This window comes from Rhinopithecus bieti, unplaced genomic scaffold, assembly GCF_001698545.2.
Source record: "Rhinopithecus bieti isolate Rb0 unplaced genomic scaffold, ASM169854v2 scaffold_41913, whole genome shotgun sequence".
Taxonomy (NCBI): Eukaryota; Metazoa; Chordata; class Mammalia; order Primates; family Cercopithecidae; genus Rhinopithecus; species Rhinopithecus bieti.
The window spans coordinates 8491814-8501407 of NW_016818964.1; positions in this window are offsets into that span (position 1 = coordinate 8491814).

Here is a 9594-nt window from a genome sequence, read left to right on the forward strand (position 1 = left end):
TTTCCTCTCTTAGGACTTAAGGCCTTTTAGCACAACTCCACCCCTTGAATTTCCAGTCCATCATCACCAGCCCAGGGATTACGTCCTCGTCAGAAGTTGGAAAGGAGAAAAACTTGAACCTACTCAGGAAGGACCTTATTTAGTACTTCTAACATCTGAAATGGCAGTCAAGACCACCAAAAAAGGTTGGACTCATCACACCCAAGTCAAAGGAGCACCATCCTCTCCAGAGTCATGGACTACCGTTCCAGGACCCACCCCAAACAGAGTAACATTGAAAAAGAAAGTTTAATCTGTCTCTTCCGCCTTATCTTCCTTTCCCCAGTTACCTCACATCTTATTATTAATATAACCAGATTTAGCTCCCCTCAAACCATTACTTTTAACACTTGTCTTGTTATGCCTTGCGGGGATCTCCAAAGCCAAACACAGCTGGCCTCTTCAGAAAAGTACCTTTGCCCTTCCAGGATAAATAAAACTGCTTATAGAACTGACTTTTGCACAGACTGAGCCTGATCCTATAACTGGTGGTTCTGTGATACTTGAGGAGATGTAATGTAGACCACCAAGTATCGAGGCTGGACCTCCTCAATAGGTTGTACCTATTATATTCACTTTACATACCTAAAACCTTATATTCACTTTACCAAAGGTAAAACCCCCTCCAGTTGTCAACTCCAACAGTGTAAGCCTGTCCAAATCTCCATTAATGTCCCCACTTCTACCGACACCAACCCCACTCTAGGTCACTTCTATGGCCCAGGAGCTAATATTCCTGGAAGGGACCCCACAGGATTCTTTGAAATGTGCTTCATTCATTACTCCTCCACCCCCTTCACCTTCTTCTCCTTCTAAACCCTCTTCCAAGCAAACAGCTGTTCTTTCTGCACCCCATGACAAAACTGGGGCAATGAGGCATACAAGACTCTCTCACTGCTATTCCCCCAAGTTAAAGGCCCTGCAGGTCAGCCTCCAAGGGCCATCCGGCCTCCAGCTTCTGATGTTAATTTTACCTCGTGTCTCTCACAGCAGGGGAAAGATTAACGTCCCTCAGAGACCTAAAAGGGTGCAGTGAAACCAAGCCTTCCCAAGAGCTTACCAGTCAAGCTGCCTTTTGTCTATTCTCGAGCAAATGTATAGTGGTACTGTGGCAAACTACTGTTAGGCACTCTGCCTAGAAACTTGGAGCAGCACTTGAGCCCTAGTCCAACTGGCCATCCCTTTCACATTCTGAAAACATAACAGGACAGAGGAGCGCCAAAAAAAAAAAGGGGGGGGTGGTGGTTGCCCCTCACAGGTCTTTTAACCCTCACATTTATATAGATGCTATTGGGATCCCAGGAGGGGTACTAGATAAATTTAAAGCCCAAAACCAAACAGCTGCAGGATTCAGATTCAAATCTTCACTGTTCTGGTGGTCAACTATGAACAAAAATGTAGATTGGATAAATTACATTTACTATAATCAACAGCGGTTTGTCAATTACACAAAAGATGCCATTAAAGGGACAGCTGAACAATTAGGCCCCACCAGCCAAACGGCCTGGGAAAACAGAAGAGCCCTTAACAAAATGTTAGCAAAAAAAAGGCAAAGCCTGTGTCATGATTGGAGTCCAACGCTGCACTTTCATCCCTAACAACACAGCTCTGGATGGAACAATTACGAAGGCTTTACAAGGCCTTACCTCCGTATCAGATGAGTTAGCCAAAAATTCCAGAATAAAGGACCCCTTTCACAAGTCTCATGGAAAAGTGGTTTGGTACACAGAAAGGGCTTATGACTTCAGTATTAACCGCTCTTGCAATTGTTACAGGTGTACTCGTTCTTGCAGGATGCTGCATCATGCCCTGTATCCGTGGGTTAATGCAAAGACTTACAGGAACAGCTCTCACAGGCCGGGCGCAGTGGCTCATGTCTGTAATCCCAGCACTTTGGGAGGCCAAGGCGGGCAGATCACGAGGTCAGGAGATCGAGACCATCCTGGTTAACATGGTGAAACCCCGTTTCTACTAAAAATACAAAAAATTAGCTGGGCGCGGTGGCAGGCGCCCGTAGTCCCAGCTACTTGGGAGGCTGAGGCAGAAGAATGGTGTGAACCCGGGAGGCGGAGCTTGCAGTAAGCTGAGATCGCACCACTGCACTCCAGCCTGGGTGAAAGAGTGAGACTCTGTCTCAAAGAAAAGAAAAGAAAAGAAAAGAAACAGCTCTCACAAAACCTCCCCACCTCTCCTCCTCTATACTCAAATAGGCTCTTATTCCTAGGTGATCAAGAACAACAGCAGAGCCAAATCATGTTAGAAAAAATTTGAAGAGAAAGAATTATCAAAAGACAAAGGGGGAAACTGCCAGAGATGATGAATTCCTCTTCAAAGGGTTTAATTGTGTAATGTCCTTGTTCTTTGTTCAGAAGCCCAACCTCCTTACACTCCCTTGTTTCTGGTCTCCAAACAACCCTCCTGCTCTTGTTGTGCCATGACACACTCAGACATAGCCAGACATGCCTTGTACTGTAACGGACAGACCACTCCTACACTCCCTTCTCTTACAAATCATGCATTTACCTATGAGACAAAGTTTAAGTCTTAGCCAACTGGGATCAGTTTAGATTGTAAGTCCAACCCTAGCCAATAGGGGAAGGACATAGGGACAGGAACTGCGTTAGGGATAAAAACCCTTTCCCTCCTTTGTTCAGTGTGTTCTTGCGGTCGTTAACAGGTGGCACCTTTCTGCAGAAGTAAACTGCCCTGCTGAGAAATCCTTTGTCTCAATGCTGGTTTTTCTCTCCAGCACGCTTACTTGTTCCCAACACAAGGAACACTCTTGCCTTTGGGTAAGGGGACTACCCCGTGTCCCCTCCCCACTAAAAACTGTTTCATCACTCAATAAAACTTCCCGCCTTGCTCACTCTTCGAGTGTCCACGTGCCTACTTCTTCCTGGTCATGAGACAAGAACGCAGACCCAGCTAAGGAGCAAAAAATCCTGCATCAATACCACACAAGATGTTAATAATAGGGAAATGTGTAAGGTAGAAGGAGAAGGTATATAGAAATTCTCTGTAGTAGCTGCTCAATTTTCTGTATACCTGTAATTGCTCTAAAAAATAAACTCGGCCGGGCGCGGTGGCTCAAGCCTGTAATCCCAGCACTTTGGGAGGCCGAGACGGGCGGATCACGAGGTCAGGAGATCGAGACCATCCTGGCTAACACGGTGAAACCCCGTCTCTACTAAAAAATACAAAAAACTAGCCGGGTGACGAGGCGGGCGCCTGTAGTCCCAACTACTCGGGAGGCTGAGACAGGAGAATGGCGTGAACCTGGGAGGCGGAGCTTGCAGTGAGCTGAGAGCCGGCCACTGCACTCCAGCCTTGGTGGCAGAGCAAGACTCCGTCTCAAAAAAATAAATAAATAAATAAATAAAAATAAAAAATAAACTCTATTAAATATGATAAAAAGAAACAAAAGCACCAGGCGCGATGGCTCAAGCCTGTAATCCCAGCACTTTGGGAGGCCGAGACGGGCGGATCACGAGGTCAGGAGATCGAGACCATCCTGGCTAACACGGTGAAACCCCATCTCTACTAAAATACAAAAAATTAGCCGGGCGAGGTGGCGGGCGCCTGTGGTCCCAGCTACTCAGGAGGCTGAGGCAGGAGAATGGCGTGAACCCGGGAGGCAGAGGTTGCAGTGAGCTGAGATCCGGCCACTGCACTCCAGCCTGGGCGACAGAGCAAGACTCTGTCTCAAAAAAAAAAAAAAAAGAAAAGAAACAAAAGCAATCAAGTAACAGATTGGCTAAAGGTAAAAACCTATTGTGCTCATGGTGTAAGAAAACTGGCCAGGCGCAGTGGCTCATGCCTGTAATTCTAGCATTTCGAGAGGCCAAGGTGGGTGGATGACTTGAAGCCAGGAGTTTGAGATCAGCCTGGCCAACATGGTGAATCCCCTTCTCTGCTAAAAATACAAAAATTAGCTGGGTGTGGTACTGTGTGCTTGCAATCCCAGCTACTCAGGTGGCTGAGGCAGGAGAATCGCCTGAACCTGGGAGGTGGAGATTGCAGCAGTCGCACTACTGTCCTCTCGCCTGGGTAACAGAGGGAAACTCTGTCTCAAAAAAGAAAAGGAAAAAGAAAAGAAAACAGAAAGACAAGCTTCTTTTAAGAACCTAGAAAAGTTTCTAACATTACTGATTCAACATTCACTCCCTTCTCCAACAGGCACAGTGCTGAGTACACATGAACACAAGACAAAGGCCCTACCCGGGAAGAGCTTTCATCTGGGGAGACACATCAGAGAGATGATCAAACCAACGTGTGTACATGGAGAGCCTAGTCACGCACGCACCCTAATCAGTTTCACAAAGATTACTGCATTTAATAGGTATAATCTTCATTTTTTTTGTTTTTGAGACCGAGTCTTGTTCTGTCATCCAGGCTGGGGTGCAATGGCACTATCTTCGCTCACTGCAATCTCCACCTCCCGGGTTCAAGCCATGCTCCTGCCTCAGTCTCTCAAGCTGCTGGGACTACAGGTGCTTGCCACCCAGCCTGGCTAATTTTTGTATTTTTAGTAGAGATGGGTATTCACCATGTTGGCGAGGCTGACCTCAAGTGATCCACCTGCCTCAGCCTCCCAAAGTGCTGGGATCACAGGCATGAGCCACCACACCCGGCCCTTAATAGGTACAATCTTTCCATGAAGTAAGTGTTTCTCCCATTTTAAAATGAGAACTCAGAGGCTGACAGGATTTGAACCCAGGTCTGCCCCACTCCAGTTACCATTCTATTTCAGAGCACAGGCTTTAGAAGAGGCAGATCTGGCTTCAAATCCCAGTTCCACCATTAAAAGTGGTGCTTGGGGAGGCTATTTAATTTCATTCAGCTTCAATTTCTTCTTCATCTTCAATTTACAGCATTGTTGAAATAAGAAAACATGAAGTGTTTGGCAGGCCCTGACACAGAATAAGCACGGGAACGGGCACGACGGCTCAGGCCTGTAATCCCAGCAATTTGGGAGGCCAAGGTGGGAGGATCACTTGAGCCCAGGAGTTCGAGACCAGCCTGGGCAACATAGCAAGTTCTCATCTCAAAAGCAAACAAACAAGAGTAAGTACAATACTCAGTAAGTATGGCTACTGTTCCAGGCGGCACATGGACCCCTCAAGGAGGAAGACACTACTGGCAACGAAGTAAAGCCGCTCTTAGGCCCACAGTCCAGGAACCAGCTGAGCTCTGCACAAGATGAGGAGGGGGACCTTCTGAATGCAAACAGCTTAAAATACTAAATATTTTCATTGGACATTTATCTTTTCTACTAAACTTTGAAATGCACCAAATAAAACCCATGCGTTCACCAAACTAAAATAATTATCTCACTCGAGACCCTAAAAATACAAGATGTAAATCTCACAAGACTTTGTTAGAAACCAGTTATTTTAAGTATATAATTAGCTGACTAAAAAAAGGAACTAGGTATAAATAACAGCATAATATACAGCATATTAGGTCTCCTGCCTTCTACAGAGAAAAGAAAAGGCCAAAGGAAGATAATGGCAAAAAAATGATCATACTTCAGTTCAGGCACTGAGAATAACAAGCTCCCTTTATAATATAAATTATGAAAGGAAAATAGATCTTGGGGTCCCCAAATCACTAAGCGAAAAGGAAAAGTCAAGCTGGGAGGCAAACCCGCTTCCACTCCACTCAAAGTCACCCCTCTGCTCACTGAGAAAAATGCTAAATGCTTCTGGTTGCCTCTTTCACCTACCTGCCACCTGAAGACCCCTCCCTGCTTCAAGTTGTCCCGCCTTTCTGGACAGAACCAATGTACATCTTACATATATTGATTGATGTCTCACGTCTCTCTACGATATATAAAACCAAGCTGTGTCCTGACCACCCTGGACACATGTTGTCAGGACCTCCTGAGGCTGCGTCACAGGCGCACGTTCTCAACCTTGGCAAAATAAACTTTCTAAATTAACGAAGACCGGTCTCAGATATTCGGGGTTCACGGAATAGAGGAAATATATGGATTTAGTTATCTAATTCACTGATTAGCTACGTATACTATATTTGGTGGACAGGAGAAAGCATGGCCCTGAAGATAAATATCAGTCAAGTGGAAAGGGAACTTTCATAAAACAAACGAAGGAGAAGGGGTACTGAGTAACAGGATGTTCTCTGCAGAGGTTTCCGGTTACAGGTAGCCCTGCATCTGGCTTCTAATGGCATTAACGTTTTCCACGGAATAAGGAAACCCGATCTACTTGGAAGAGAAAGATTGCATGTCAGGAAGCGAATTGCTCAGCTCCATTGTGGCCTGAATAAATGTAAACATGAGACTGTTATTCCCACAGTTCTGGGAGGTCATCTACTATTCTCAGGACAAAAGCCTTCTCCGTCACACAATTATCTGCCAGACTCCACACTGCACCAGTATCTATGGCCTTCAGCTATTTTAAGCTCAGCTTTCCTAGCAACTTCCTCCCACTCCCCACCACCCCCCTCACCCACACCCACCCAATTATCATGTCTGCGACTAGGCTATCAAGTGTCCTTTCCCTCCACTCCTCCAGCACTGTCATTCTAGGACTAAGACACAAACCGGGAGGCATATGGCAGAGCAAATGAGAGCCCGGGCTCTCGTGTCAATGGGCCTTGATTTGGATCCCAGCTGAACAACCTGGAAACAAAGGCCTCCTGTCCAAGCAAACAGAACGAAAGCCACCAACAAAGATGGAGCGCTGGAAAAAAGGGTTACTGCCCAACAGGGAGACAGATCAGATCAGACAGAGCAAAAGGGAAAAGAGGTGGTAGGAAATAGGGAGGTTTTCCAAAAATTGAGTTTAATTGACCCAATTGGGCAGTCCCCCCTCAAACCAGAATTGGTTCAGAGTGACTCCCAGAGAGGTCTTTTAAAGCAAAGACTGCAAACTGGCCCCACTGGAATTACGAAAGCCAAGTTCCTGAGCGCTGTGGGCTGATGGCCTCCAGATAGGCACAGGCGGCCTGCCTGCTCAGGGGCACGGCACCCGGTGAGCCCATATCGCTGTCAGCAGGTGAGGCAGCCAGGTCAGGGCAATCACTTAGTAACCAACTTCAACCTGTTTATTCACTTGTAAAGTGGGATAAAAGAGCCTACCCACAAAGTAAGTGTGGGCAATAAATGAGATACTGCCACACAAGCACTCTCTAAATGTTGTTCCTAGACCTTTTATATGTTAAGTATTTTGCAAATTGCAGTTCAGTGGCAAGACCCCCGGCTGCCACCCAGGAGCCCAGGCTCCTCTCCAGGCCAAGCAGTATCATCTTCACCCTGGGCTTGTCAAGGTCAAATAAAAATAAAGAGCTGAATCCCTAAAACAGTTTCATTTGGGAAAAGACAATTGCAACTTGGGGCATAGAGAGAGACCGGGGTGCTCTTCGGTATGTTTGAAGAAAAAACAGAAGGTTGGGAGTTTTATGAGAAAGAGAAATGTCACTCATCTATGTGGCCCTGCTGCGAGCCGCTCCTTTGATCTTAAAGAAACTGGACAGCATATGAAGACTGAATATCCATGTAAATGCGTGACACAAAGAACCTGGTGACAGCGTCTACTCTCAGCACGTGAACAGGCTCAGAAGGGTCTGAGGGACTCTCTGAATGAACTTAAAACTTCTGCCTGTTAAGAACAAGTTTGACTCTGGTAAATGGCCTTCATAGCTAAACTATAAAACCAAAGAGGAGGGAACGGGAGGAAAACAAGAACGAAAAAGAAAAGAAAGGTGACATACTGTTCTGAAAACTCATTGGTACTAATGAAGTTTCTGGGAGCTGGCAAGCTCTGACTGATGAGTGAGTGATGGTGCTGAGAACAACCAGTCTTAGAGTCACAGCAGTTATTTCAGCAGCAAGGAGGTAACACTGGTTTTAAAGTTACAGCAGGTCACTCTGGCAGCCGGCCTTCAAGATAACGCCGGGGCAGATGCTCTGTGTCCCAGCTTTTCTTCTTCCCTGGTCTCTCGACTCTAGTTTAGTTGGGTGTGACAGGGTAAGTCCAATTCATATCATCAATCTTCACAGACTATATACTTGCTGAGAGCAGAACTCAAGGGGCTCAGTTGTCACTGCAAGCTCCAGACCAAGCACAGTGGCCGGAGCTACATCAATCCCCTCTAGGAAATAAGAAAGGGCCCAGGAGGCAGAGGCTGCTGGAGAATTGCATCCCATTGGCCGATGGCATACCGAACTCCCGTCTCCCTGGCACATGGCCAATATTCTCAAACTAAATAGCTTTGAGTGTTTTAAACTTTTAAAGTTAAAAACATGATATAGTTTTATGTCAGGATAGTAACAACACCTACAAAGCACTCCAAAATATCCTTCATGAAAAAGAAAACATGACTATGAGAATCCATAACACATTTTTTTTTTTTTTTGAGACGGAGTTTTGCTCTTGTTGCCCTGGCTGGAGTGCAATGGCACCACCTCGGCTCACTGACACCTCCACCTCCCCAATTCAAGTGATTCTCCTGCCTCAACCTCCCGAGTAGCTGAGATTACAGGCATGCACCACCACACCCAGCTCATTTTGTATTTTTACTAGAGACGGGGTTTCTCCATGTTGGTCAGGCTGGTCTCGAACCCCCGACCTCAGGTGATCCACCTGCCCTGGCCTCCCAAAGTGATGGGATTGCAGGCGTGAGCCACCGTGCCCAGTCTACAACGTATTTTTTTAACCTTTCCACCGTATGGTAATAATGCGGTCAAAACACACGTCATGTTCATTTTCACAGATGTAAATTCCACCCAGAAGAAACTGAAGACACTGTCATTCCTATTTTCCGTTCTCACCTCAGCCTTACCAGTCAATACCAACTTCAGTTCAAAGGACTATCAAATCAGTACTAATTTGATTCCTTGCGTTGGAGGGTTGCCCATATTGTAAAATACTTGAGCCACAATAAGGAGCCGATGGGGCAAAGCGACCATCTGTGGGATTATGACTGAACGCCTTCAAGTCAGAATTCCACCCAGACAGACGGGTACAGCAGTGCCCGCAGGGCCTCGGTTGGCCTCCAACGGCCTCGGACAGCCGGTTCCTCCCCCACTGCATGCCAGGACCAGGGTCCGGTGCAGAGAGCCCCTCATCCTGGGAAACGCAGCCGCCCCCTCGCCCGTTGGGCCACCCCTGTTTGTGGGGAACCTGGCTCAAAACCATTCGTAGACGACCTGCAGAATTCAGGGTCGGGGATTCGTACATAGCAGAGCAGCTCCCTCACTGCGATCTATTGAAAGTCAGCCCTCGACACAAGGGTTTGTTAAAAAAAGAAGAAGAAAGAAGAAAAGAGAGAAAGAAAGAGAGAGAGAGAAGGGGGGGGGAGGAAGGGAGGGAGCAAAACAAAACAAATAAAAACTAAAATACAGTACTTGAGTCAACCAGGCACTCACGTTAAACACAAATAGGATAACACAAGGATATTTATTCTCCTCCCCTCCTTAACTTCTGTTTAAAAAAAAAAAAAAAATTAAGGACCTAGCTGATTTGGATTCATGAAAGTAAAGCAAAATCTCTATGGCAAAGAAATCCTTTATGAAGCTTGAGTAATGCACAA